A 12,936-nucleotide genomic window follows, 5' to 3' on the forward strand; every position below is an offset into this window, starting at 1 on the left:
CTTGACTCTGATCCAAACTACAAGTGGGGTTCCTGCCCACCCACCACCCGCTCTCCCCCGCAGCAGGAAAAGCCCGGGCAGTGGGCTCGATGGGGATGGACCTTGATGCACAGGACCCAGAGCACCCAGTGCCACAAGTCTCCTCGTGCCCAGAGACAAGCCCTGGCGCTTCCTTGCAGGATGCCAATGGCTTGGGAGATTTCTCCTCCAAGGCCTTAGAGTGCCACAGCCTCCGTGAGCTTACGTTTGAAGCCTTGGGGAGATCTTTTCTCACTGGGACCTGTGGCACGATGGGGAAGAGCGGTACCTGCATGCACGGAGAGTCTGATGGTTGTGCAGGAGCCGTTCCTTTACGCGCTGCCTGTCTTCCTGCAGCACCTTCCTTCTGTCACAGGCAGGCACGTTTATCAGGCTGATGGTATCGCGGAGAAGTGCATCCTTCACCTCCCGCTCCAGGCGAAGCTGGGAGAGTGCTTCACCTGCCAAAACAAGGAGCTAATTCACACTCCAGCACCCAGCAAGCGCTGCCAGCAGCCAGCCCCAGCCCCAACCTCATCCCTGGACCCAAAACCAGCCCCAGCCGTACCACACACTTTCCGATGAAGTCGGTCGGCCACTCAGACCCCACAGCCCGCAGGACTGGGGGTGTGGAGCAGCTCTCGGGATTTGAGATGCTCTTACAGGTCAAGAAGGCCTTGGGTTCAGGGCACTCCCTGCTGTTGGAGAGGGTGTCCAGGGAATGGTCAGGGACACCCTCCAGTCCCGCTTAGGCTACAGCAGCTCGCCTGGGACTTAACCCTGGAGGCCCTTCTGAAGCAGATCAGCTCTGTTCAGCCCACAGCTCCTTGCTGCGCAGCCTCCCCCCAGACCAGCCAGCTGTCGGCTCTCCACTGCTTCCGGTCTTGTTTCAGCCCAGCAGGAGATTCCCTCCTCACCTCGAGCAGCCACGGCTTCAACTTTCTGTCCAGTAAAATGTCGAAGCCCAGGATCTCAAAGCAGGCACTGCCAGTCACGTGCTGGGGAAAGCAACTGTGGTACTGGTGCTTCACAAAGGGGTGAGCGGAGATCAGTGTCTTGATAACAAGATCTTCAATATCTTCCCAGAGCTTGGCCTTATTGAAGCTGTTTTCTCTCATCCAAACAAACAGGGTGGACAGTTTCCTGTGTGCAGGACAGAAGACACTAAGAGCTGCCCTGTGAGACCACGATCGCCCTGAGAAAGGCCCTGGCAAACAGGGCTCCCAAAGGCAGCCTTCCTGCAGGTCGTGCCCCAGGCACTGCAGCATCCCCACAAGACCGTACCTCGTGCTGCCCTTCACGTCATCCCAGACAAAGTTTTCACTGCGTCTGTTGATGGCATAATTGGTCAAATGCATGCAGGTGTCATCCTGAGAGAGGATACGTGAGAGGCTTTCATTTACTATAAGCCATATGGCACCAACACAAACTGCTCACAGACTCTTCTGGGAAGAGGTACAGAGGGTGCAAAGAACAGGAAAGAAGCAAGCTGCATGCCATGAAAGCCACCAGACTTGCCTTTCCTACTGGGTTCCTGGTGCTGCTGGGGTCGATGTACCTCACGGTGGCAAAGCGGGCCAGACCCTCCTTGTAGATAAAAATCCTCAGTGGGTCACAAGAGGTGACCAGCACATAAAAACGAAGGTCAAATTTGAAGCCATCAATGAGGAAAGGCTGTGAGAAAAAAAGGCAGGAGGGACGTGAGAAAAGCAAAGGCTGCGAGGCGGCTGCTGGCTGCCCTGCACGAGGCTGGCTGCTCTGTCTCACTGCTTGTGCCGCTCCCCGGCCCCTCAGCAGCGAGGAGAAAGGCAAGCTTTCGCCAGGCCTTTGCTGAGCTGCGGCCACCTCTGTGCCCCTGGCAGGTCCAGGAAGGTGCAGGGAGAGGACACAAGGGGGATGTGGGATGCTGGAGGAGCTGCGAGGTTGCACACCCCCAGCTCTAGTTTGAGACTGTCCCCGTTACCTTAGAGATGTGCTGCTGACAGATCATACGCTTGTCGTGTTTGATCTCCTTTGGGTTTCGCGTTATGAAGATGCCTTTTCCCTGGCAGCCACTGGGAGGCTTGCAGATGAACATTCCGGTTTTCCTCTTGTCTCTGTAGACCTGGAAATCTCCATAGCTGTGGGAGGAAGTGGGGGCTGTTCAGAGCTGCAAAAAACCCCCATCCCCTGAGCTCACCCATAACAGAGGGCAAGTTTTCCTGGCTCCAGGAAACAGCCCCAAGAACAGTCAGAGGCCTGCAAAGAGATGCTCTTGCAGCAATGATGCTTTTGGTCAGGAATAGGGAAAATCCTGCTGAGCGTGAGGTGGGTGTGGCCATGGAGCAGGTGATGGGAGCCCTGATTCTAGGTTTTCAGGCAACGGCCAGAGTAAAATCTGCCTAGGAATGGGCATCTTGGCCCCTTGCCACGACACCGGGTGCTCCTGGGCCACATTCAGCCGCGCTGCGAGCACTGCTCGCCCGTACGTGAGGAGAGAAGCCAGGCCGTGCGCCCCAAAGCTTCGGGACCTTGGTGGGAGTTTCCATCCCACTGTGCCCAGAATTCTGCTCAGCGGAGTGACCCGCACTCTCCCACCACCCTCTGGCCTCAGCGTGCTCTGCTGCAGCGCTGGCAGAGACACAGGGGCCATCGCCATCGGTGGGGTGTATCCGCCTCGTGCCCCTGTCCCGTGCCCTTCCCGGGCAAGCAATGGGCACTGCCCCAGCCCCCGGGAGACGAGAGCCTGCCACGCCGCCCCGCCACTGCCGCCTCTCCTGCTCGCTCCGAGCTGCAGAGACACCTTCCAGCCAAAAGCCGATTCACAATCCTCCCTCGCCCACTGCCCTTTGGCATTCCGGGTGGGTGCCCCTCCCCAGCTTTAGCCCCTCTGCACTCTGCCTGCAAGGCACATGGCCTGAAGCCAGAGACGTGTGCCGACACACCGCTCAGACACAGGGAGGGATCCCAAGTGTGAGAGACCCCCCCAGCCCACCACAGAGAGGTTCCCGCTGCCTCATTTCCTATCCCTGCTCTCAGCTGCTTTAATGCCCATCACTCACTCAGCTGGCAGGCACCAAGTGCGGGGGAATATCTTGTACTCCTCGGGGAAGAGCTTGAGCATGCGGTTCAGGTTGCGCGCTAACAAGTCCTTCCGGCAGATCTCCATCATGCCTGGGAAGTGGTTGATTTTCTGAAAGAGGTGCAGAGGGAAAAGAGAGTCAGCCGTGGTGAAGAGGTGGAACTCTTGCCGGGTGATGACTCCCTGCCCTGGGCAGCCATGGAGGAAGCTGCCACCTCCTGTCCCAACTCCTCCAAGGACTCCTCCTCTGCGCTGGTGTTGGAAGACGGAGTCACCACCGGCGAGGGGGCAGGAGTGGGCTGTGAGGAGGTGGTAGGAGTCTCCTGCAGTGAAGGAACAGGACTTCCCTCCGGTGATGATGTAGGAGTCCCCCCAGGGATGAGGGCAGGCACAGGGCTGGTGGCAGGGCTGTACTCCTGATCTTCAGCAGCCTCGTAGAATGGGAAGCCCATGTGCAGGAGCATCTGCTCCCTGCAGCTCTCTGCCGCGACCTCAATGTGTTCATTGACAAAGTTGGCTGTCCGGTCGTGCAGAAAGGGCTGCAGGGTACGGACCATGGACACCTCGTCCAGTCCTTGGCTGCACAGAACGAAGATGACGGTGTTCTTCAGAAGATCTGCGTCCCACCACTCAGCCCCAGATGGCAGATGCTGGTTCAGCCAGGGGAGCAGGGGCTCCAGTGTCTCCTCAGACTGGCGGAAATAGTCTGCCCAGTCCTCAGGTGTAAAGCCAGCCACATCTCTGCTGGGTGCCGGCTCCTCAATCTCCTGCTCTTCTTGGTCATCATGGTCCTCCAGTGGATCTGATGGTGGTGGCAGATCCAACTCCAAGAAATCGTCCTCAGACCGCAGGGAGAAGCGGACGGTGTTGACCTGCTGCCGGCACAGGGCGCACGATGATTTGTGTTTTGCCCACCGCAGGACGCAGCCCAGGCAGAACTTGTGGCCACAGGGTGTCACGTAAGCCATGTCACCTGGAGCACCCTGGCAGATGGGGCAGCTCCACTGTTCCTCCTCTGTTGCCATGTTGACTTGTTGCAGCGGGCTGGGGAGACCTGCACCGCAGAAGGGAGAGGGGCCACAGTCACTGGCTGTCCCGGGAAGGGGAGAGGAGGAAGCAGGTCCCTGGCCCCTGGCTCCAGAAGGACACCCTCCCAGCTCCCCAAGCCCCACAGCCCACCCCATGGCCACCCCATAGCCACGATTCCTCACACGGCTCACCTCCAATGCCAAAAGCACACCACACAGTGTCCAGCTGCCTCAGCTAGGCAGGGCTGGGGAAACACACCGCACGGCTCTTGAACGGGCACCAAAGCTGCCAATGGCAGACACCAAAACACCCAGAGAAGCCTGGCTTGAGCCTCCACACCTCGCAGGCACGCTCAGTGGGAGTCCAGGCACGAGCCAGACTGAGCCAGGCTCTGCCGGTGCCCCAAGAGAACCACCCAGTGACGTGATGTCACATCCCACTGCTTGCTGGCATCACAGCGGGCCTCCTGCTCCTGGCGATCTTGCACAGGGTGGCACTGGCCCCTGTGCGGATTGAAAATGTCATTTCCATGCTCCTGGAACTTGGAATATGGCAACACGTTTGATCAGAAGCACAAATAGTCCAGGGCTGACCTAGCTGAGGCCAGACAGATGAGAAGAAGCCATCAGCAATCTTTGCTGCCTAAGAAGCCGCGTTGGGGGGAAACTCAAACAGAAGGCAGACTGTGCACTGGAAAAAGTCTTGGGTTTGGCATTTTTCCCTACCTGAAGCTGATGCTCATACTGGGTTGGAAGGGACCTTTAAAGGTCCTCTAGTCCACCCGCCCTGCAGGAAGCAGGGACATCTTGCCTAGATCAGGTTGCTCAGAGACCTTGAGTATCTCCTGGGACTGAGCCTTCACTACCTCCCTGGGCAACCTGATCCAGTGATGTAACACCCTCATTCTAAAGAACATTTTCCTAATTTCCAACTTGTATCTACCTTGTCCTGGTAGTGCCCACCACACTCCCTCCTAAAGAACAATCGTCTGCGTGGGGCTCAGCTCTCAGCTGGGGCAAAACCAAGACAGCACCTCTTAGTGATTTCTGGCCTGCTGCTGGCTTTCATGAGCACCACTGAGAAGCTGTACAAGCCTCTAAGGAGACAGGACCATGCAAGATAGTTAAGCTCTCCTGTACCTATCAGCCAAGACAATTCCTGCTCTGCTAAATGCATGGTAGGAGGCTGGAGGCGTGAAGGAAGGAGATGTTGCATGTTTCCTCTTCAAGCACAGCTCTGAGGGAACACAGTTTAGCGTTCACACTGAGATTGTCTCCTCGGGGTTTTAGCAGCCTCAGGAATTTGCATTACACATCGCTGCCACAGGCACTTTCTCCTCTCCTCCAAGACCGTGGCTGTGTCCAAGCCTAGAGAAGAGCCCACCTGCTCAGTGCTTAATAGAAAGCTCTTGTAGGAGCAGCACCCCCCATTCACTAACACATGACATGGGTCTGCTCAGTCGCCTTCAGAGTTCCTCTGCTCCTTTCTCACAGCAACAGTGGGCCGATTCCCTCCTCAGTGCAGGGCAGTTACATTGGTATGTTAGCAGACAGTTTCACTGTGAGGTCTGTTAGGAAAGTGAGGAAGTGAGTGGGGTTTTAAACACAACAGTTAAAAAAAAAAAAGAAAATCTACTTTCAGTAAGTGGAGCTGATGGAATACTATGTTTGGGAGTGAGTTAGGCTGAGAGCAGTGCTGGTCACACACTGATGTTCTAGCTGTTGCCAAGCAGTCAAGGACTTTTCAGTTGTTGATAGGTCACTGCTAGCGGGAAGGGAGGGGACACAGCCAGGACAGGTGACCCAAGCTGCCCAAAGGGGGTATTCCATACCAATGATGTCATGCTCAGCAAAGAAGAGGGGCAGGTGGGGGGAGGAGCAGGCAGCTCCAGGACACACATTTTTGGGGACCATCCAGTTTCAGTGCAGCTCTGAGCTGTGCGGCTGAGTTGTGCAGTTTGCTGAGACACTGCCTTGTGCACCACCAGTTTCATGTGTTTTGCTCTGAAGTCCTGTCATTATTATTATGTTTATCTTTCTGTTATGCCAGTAAACTATCCTTCTCCCAACCCACAAGGTTTTGGTTTCTTGGGTTTTGCTTCTCCCTCCCTTTCTCCCTCCCTGAATTCCCACCCCCCACACTCCCTCCTAACTAACAAGTGGCTGCGTGTTGCCCAGTTCTCAGCTGGGGCAAAACCACGACAGTCAATGAGAACACATTGTCCTTTTCAAAATCAAGTAAATGTGGTAAATGCTTTATTCCTTATGAGGTGAACAGAAAATGGAAACCAAAACAATAAAACAATAAAACAATAAAACAACAAAACAATAAAACAACAAACAAGTTCAAAGTATCAGGAAGGTGAAATGGGGATTCATAAAGAAATGAGACTTAACTACGGGGGTTCTATTCTTACAATAAAATAACTATCCTAAAGAGTATTTAGTAAACGAAAAGACTGAGAAAAAGAACAGGTGCTGTGGAGTGCCCGTGGGGGCTGGTGTTTGCCCCAGCTGCTGGTCCAGGCCCGGCTTCGATGGCTCCGGGGTCTCCCTAGTCTTGCCGGTGGTGTGGCCTCTTGGGGTCTGAAGCGTCGTCTGAGGACCCACTCGCTCTCCTCTTCGGGGGCCGCCGTGGTGAAGAGGTGGAACTCCTGCCGGGTGATGACTCCCTGCCCTGGGCAGCCATGGAGGAAGCTGCCACCTCCTGTCCCAACTCCTCCAAGGACTCCTCCTCTGCGCTGGTGTTGGAAGACGGAGTCACCACCGGCGAGGGGGCAGGAGTGGGCTGTGAGGAGGTGGTAGGAGTCTCCTGCAGTGAAGGAACAGGACTTCCCTCCGGTGATGATGTAGGAGTCCCCCCAGGGATGAGGGCAGGCACAGGGCTGGTGGCAGGGCTGTACTCCTGATCTTCAGCAGCCTCGTAGAATGGGAAGCCCATGTGCAGGAGCATCTGCTCCCTGCAGCTCTCTGCAGCGACCTCAATGAGTTCATTGACAAAGTTGGCTGTCCGGTCGTGCAGAAAGGGCTGCAGGGTACGGACCATGGACACCTCGTCCAGTCCTTGGCTGCACAGAACGAAGATGACGGTGTTCTTCAGAAGATCTGCGTCCCACCACTCAGCCCCAGATGGCAGATGCTGGTTCAGCCAGGGGAGCAGGGGCTCCAGTGTCTCCTCAGACTGGCGGAAATAGTCTGCCCAGTCCTCAGGTGTAAAGCCAGCCACATCTCTGCTGGGTGCCGGCTCCTCAATCTCCTGCTCTTCTTGGTCATCATGGTCCTCCAGTGGATCTGATGGTGGTGGCAGATCCAACTCCAAGAAATCGTCCTCAGACCGCAGGGAGAAGCGGACGGTGTTGACCTGCTGCCGGCACAGGGCGCACGATGATTTGTGTTTTGCCCACCGCAGGACGCAGCCCAGGCAGAACTTGTGGCCACAGGGTGTCACGTAAGCCATGTCACCTGGAGCACCCTGGCAGATGGGGCAGCTCCACTGTTCCTCCTCTGTTGCCATGTTGACTTGTTGCAGCGGGCTGGGGAGACCTGCACCGCAGAAGGGAGAGGGGCCACAGTCACTGGCTGTCCCGGGAAGGGGAGAGGAGGAAGCAGGTCCCTGGCCCCTGGCTCCAGAAGGACACCCTCCCAGCTCCCCAAGCCCCACAGCCCACCCCATGGCCACCCCATAGCCACGATTCCTCACACGGCTCACCTCCAATGCCAAAAGCACACCACACAGTGTCCAGCTGCCTCAGCCAGGCAGGGCTGGGGAAACACACCGCACGGCTCTTGAACGGGCACCAAAGCTGCCAATGGCAGACACCAAAACACCCAGAGAAGCCTGGCTTGAGCCTCCACACCTCGCAGGCACGCTCAGTGGGAGTCCAGGCACGAGCCAGACTGAGCCAGGCTCTGCCGGTGCCCCAAGAGAACCACCCAGCGACGTGACGTCACATCCCACTGCTTGCTGGCATCACAGTGGGCCTCCTGCTCCTGGCGATCTTGCACAGGGTGGCACTGGCCCCTGTGCGGATTGAAAATGTCATTTCCATGCTCCTGGAACTTGGAATATGGCAACACGTTTGATCAGAAGCACAAATAGTCCAGGGCTGACCTAGCTGAGGCCAGACAGATGAGAAGAAGCCATCAGCAATCTTTGCTGCCTAAGAAGCCGCGTTGGGGGGAAACTCAAACAGAAGGCAGACTGTGCACTGGAAAAAGTCTTGGGTTTGGCATTTTTCCCTACCTGAAGCTGATGCTCATACTGGGTTGGAAGGGACCTTTAAAGGTCCTCTAGTCCACCCGCCCTGCAGGAAGCAGGGACATCTTGCCTAGATCAGGTTGCTCAGAGACCTTGAGTATCTCCTGGGACTGAGCCTTCACTACCTCCCTGGGCAACCTGATCCAGTGATGTAACACCCTCATTCTAAAGAACATTTTCCTAATTTCCAACTTGTATCTACCTTGTCCTGGTAGTGCCCACCACACTCCCTCCTAAGGAACAATCGTCTGCATGGGGCTCAGCTCTCAGCTGGGGCAAAACCAAGACAGCACCTCTTAGTGATTTCTGGCCTGCTGCTGGCTTTCATGAGCACCACTGAGAAGCTGTACAAGCCTCTAAGGAGACAGGACCATGCAAGATAGTTAAGCTCTCCTGTACCTATCAGCCAAGACAATTCCTGCTCTGCTAAATGCATGGTAGGAGGCTGGAGGCGTGAAGGAAGGAGATGTTGCATGTTTCCTCTTCAAGCACAGCTCTGAGGGAACACAGTTTAGCGTTCACACTGAGATTGTCTCCTCGGGGTTTTAGCAGCCTCAGGAATTTGCATTACACATCACTGCCACAGGCACTTTCTCCTCTCCTCCAAGACTGTGGCTGTGTCCAAGCCTAGAGAAGAGCCCACCTGCTCAGTGCTTAATAGAAAGCTCTTGTAGGAGCAGCATCCCCCATTCACTAACACATGACATGGGTCTGCTCAGTCGCCTTCAGAGTTCCTTTGCTAGCGGGAAGGGAGGGGACACAGCCAGGACAGGTGACCCAAGCTGCCCAAAGGGGGTATTCCATACCAATGATGTCATGCTCAGCAAAGAAGAGGGGCAGGTGGGGGGAGGAGCAGGCAGCTCCAGGACACACATTTTTGGGGACCATCCAGTTTCAGTGCAGCTCTGAGCTGTGCGGCTGAGTTGTGCAGTTTGCTGAGACACTGCCTTGTGCACCACCAGTTTCATGTGTTTTGCTCTGAAGTCCTGTCATTATTACACTGGTATGTTAGCAGACAGTTTCACTGTGAGGTCTGTTAGGAAAGTGAGGAAGTGAGTGGGGTTTAAAAAAAAAAAGAAAATGTACTTTCAGTACGTGCTTGACAAAGCAGCTCTCTGTGGTGCCAAAAGACAATGGACAGGAAATGGAAGGGAAATTTTTAAAATTATTAGTAGTGATCACAGAGATCTGTCAAACAAGCTAAGGGAAACTGATGTGCAGCACTGGGCCACTCACTATCAACGTGCCTCGAGGCTTAGTGGATATAAAACTGAAATACCAAGTGAAGTCCAGACTTGAAAAATCTAATTTCAGATATTCACAGAATCCTAGAAGAGTTCTGGTTGGAAGGACTCCAAAGCCTATCTAGTCCCAACCTCCTGTCACAGGCAGGGAGATCCTCCACTAGCCCAGGTTGCCCCAAAGCCCCATCCAACCTGGTCTTGAATACTGCCTGGGAGGAGACATCCATCCACAGCTTCTCTGGGCAGCCTGCGCCAGGGCCTCCCCTCACAGGGAGTTATTTCTGCCTCATATCTAATATAAATGCTCCCTCCTTCAGCTTAAGGCCGTTCTCCATTGTCCTCTCTACTACAGTCCCTCATAACCAGTCCCTCTCCAGCTTTCCTGTAGCCCCTTCAGGTACTGGAAGGCTACAATTCCCTTGCTTTATCACCATGGTGTTGAAATGAAGTATTAAAGGATTACCATATAAAGGTGGAGGAGGAGTCAAAATGCCTCTCCCTATCATTCTCTTTCCTACATTCCAAAAATGCAGAAGGAAGAAATTATTAAATGTGTAAATTGAAAACAAAGCTATGCAGACAATGCTAGCTGGGATTTTGTAAAACACAGGGGAAATAAAACAATTCCTAACCTAGAATCTAAATCGACCCTCACTAGAGTGTCTGGGAACATTTTTAAAGGGCCCTGAAGATAAAGCTTTTAGAACTGAGGATGTGCTGAGAAACTGCAGGTAGCACTAAACCCACTCACCCTGGCAAGATGCAAGGAGATATGTGGTCCAGCATTTCCCAGTCTGTAGGAAGAGATCCTTGCAGGCAAGCATCTTGTTTACTGTGTGCCTGGTCTCATCAAGCCTGCATCTGATTATGAGGCATGTGGACAGGTCTTCACAGAAATTGGGGTAGAGAGGAGAGACTGCAGGACACGCTGGCCTGAAGAACAGCACAATGAAGGAATGTATGGAAGCATTCTTACATTAAAGCATTGGGAATATAAAATCCAGAGCAATGTCGTAGCCTCCGCTGAAATGCCTGGTTATCAGAGGGAGGAGGAATTAGCTGTAAGGTGCTGCTGTACAGAGGAAAGTTTAAATTCAGGGACAAGGGGCTATTTTATTTTTGTTGAACACCCTCTGTCTTCATCAGGAGGAAGGAAAATTATTGGCAATGATGGATGAGATCGTTGTAGCATATACCAGCTGAGAAACAACCGGTGAACATGAAGAACATACTGCAAAGCCTGTTAGAACTGTTACATGGAGTAAGACTGTGATTAAAGGAAATTGGGCAGCAATGGTGGTGAGGATGTTAGTATGCAAAGGTGCCTTGGAGAGACCCAAAGAGGAATTAAAACAGTCCTGTTTAGGATCATAGACTCACAGAATCATTTTGGCTGGAAAAGATCTTTGAGGTCAAGAATGAAAACTCTGTGGGAGTGGATAAAATGTGAGCATACCTGCTGCCTGTGTGCCACACATCACTTGGGAAACAGGTGGAGATTTTTTCCCAGCTGTTGGGTACAGAGGGGAAGGAAAACTACAGCTGTTCATCCTGATGGCTTGTGGGACATAACACAGGCTCAAGCTGAACTTACCATTGGCCACAGGCTTGAACTTAATTGCTCCTGAAAACAGAGTGTCAAAGGCTTACACAGTTTTAGATTGCAAATTAATTAAAGGATTAGCAGGGCTTTATTTTTCTATGTGGACGCTATTAAAAATATGAATTTGCATAGATGATCAGCTGGTTTAATATAGCTAATTATTGCATTAATGCAGTCTTTGCTTAAGTACTGCAAATAGAGCGCAGTATACGGAGATGCCTTCAGTGAGCCAAAATTAAATGACATTAACTCAAAGTATGCACAAGACATAACTAAGGAGAACATTAACACCACAGATACCAACCAGCTGGGAAGAGGGGAAGTCTCCCTGGACACTATGCTTCTTGCAATGTGACAATCTTAATAGCTGGGAGCATTCCAGCTATTCCAGCTGGAAAAGCCAGCTCAACGTACCTTGGTGTTGTGTACTTGGCTTTCTTAAAACTTAGTTACTTTGGAGTTTTGAAAAAAAATCCCAAATTACAAGCCTTATCACTCCCTGGAGATATGCTTTTTGAATAGGCTGACTTAAACTCTGACAAAAACGCTGTTTCAAGGTCTTCTCCTTAAACATCCCCCCCACTTCCCTCTTTGCTTGCTCTCACTGAAGCACTTGTTTTTCCAGTGATTGCAATAGAGAAGTTTGAGGCACACAGGGGGGCTGACAAGCTGCCTGTTAGCACATCCAAGTAGAGATCTAAGGAACGATCTTTAGCCTTTTCACTGCTAAATAAATATTTGCCCTGTGTGGTGTTGTCCCCTGTGGTGGATCAAGTAGAGAACAGACCTTTTCCCTTCTCCTTTCCTCTACAGCAGTGGGAACCTCAGCTGACTAAACAACCCAGTCCTCCGAGGGCACAAGCCTGGTCCTCCTGTCCCGCTGGATCCCGCAGGGAAGGGACATTGGCATTCCCCCACCCACAGCCCCCCTACTCCCAAGTGATGTTGTCCAGCCAGAGGACCAGGGCCCTGGGGGAGGTTGAGGGTCCTACTCAGCCATGTAAAGGCAAACGCCAGTCCCCCACCCTGACAGACCTACCAGCAAAAGGAGGTCCCGTATGGCAAATTCAGTGGTACCTGCCTCTAGCCGTGAGCATCACGGTGCTGTCATTTCCCCTTCCCCAAACTGAGAACTAAAAACATGTGCTCACACAATACACGAGTCACTCTGAAATGCTCTAAGGTGACAGTCAATTTCTAATGCTTTACGCAGAGGGGAATATGCAACGAGAAATATTTCAGTATGTAGGCAGAAGGAAAAGCTCAGCACTTGACTGAAACTTTTTATTTTGTGTTACATAAGAGTGAGATAATTATATCTAGTAATCTTCCTGGTATTCAGGACACCGAGTTTTAAGTCACCCTGGATATTTGGATTATTGTAAGTAAAAAGCAATGTTGATTTCTACTTCTTCATTGCAGATTGTTTATTTAAATTTTGCTGTGTTTTCCAATCCCTTCTTTCCCAGGAATCACCGATTGCCACAAACAAAGACCCAAACATTAAAAATACATTTAAATCAGAAGTATTTTTCAGTTTTGTTACTAGGGGCATCTACCAGTATTTTAAATAAAAATTACCTCATTTTATAATACCCCCCAAAATATTGTTACTTAGAAGGAAACATCTGGAAGGAAGGCAGTCAAAATTTTAAAAATTCCTTGCAAGTTCAAAAAATATATTTGAAAACTCTGCCTTTTAATGAACATTATATAAATATATA

General features: G+C 52.4%; 1 pseudogene across 1 annotated transcript in view; it reads right to left on the bottom strand.

Moving 5' to 3' along the window:
• Positions 1-270: 270 nt before the first annotated feature.
• LOC311199751 (tubulin polyglutamylase TTLL13-like) overlaps positions 271-12,936 on the bottom strand; it is a 138,294-nt pseudogene continuing 125,628 nt past the window's right edge. Inside the window, exons 4-9 of the transcript in view lie at positions 3,060-3,190; positions 1,982-2,138; positions 1,546-1,692; positions 1,303-1,388; positions 936-1,161; positions 271-479 (exon numbers count right to left, since the gene is read on the bottom strand). The product of the transcript in view is annotated as a tubulin polyglutamylase TTLL13-like (transcript). The remainder of the gene's footprint in view (positions 480-935; positions 1,162-1,302; positions 1,389-1,545; positions 1,693-1,981; positions 2,139-3,059; positions 3,191-12,936) is intronic.

The sequence above is a fragment of the Gallinula chloropus genome (genome assembly GCF_964237585.1).
Source record: "Gallinula chloropus genome assembly, chromosome: 21".
Classification (NCBI taxonomy): domain Eukaryota; kingdom Metazoa; phylum Chordata; class Aves; order Gruiformes; family Rallidae; genus Gallinula; species Gallinula chloropus.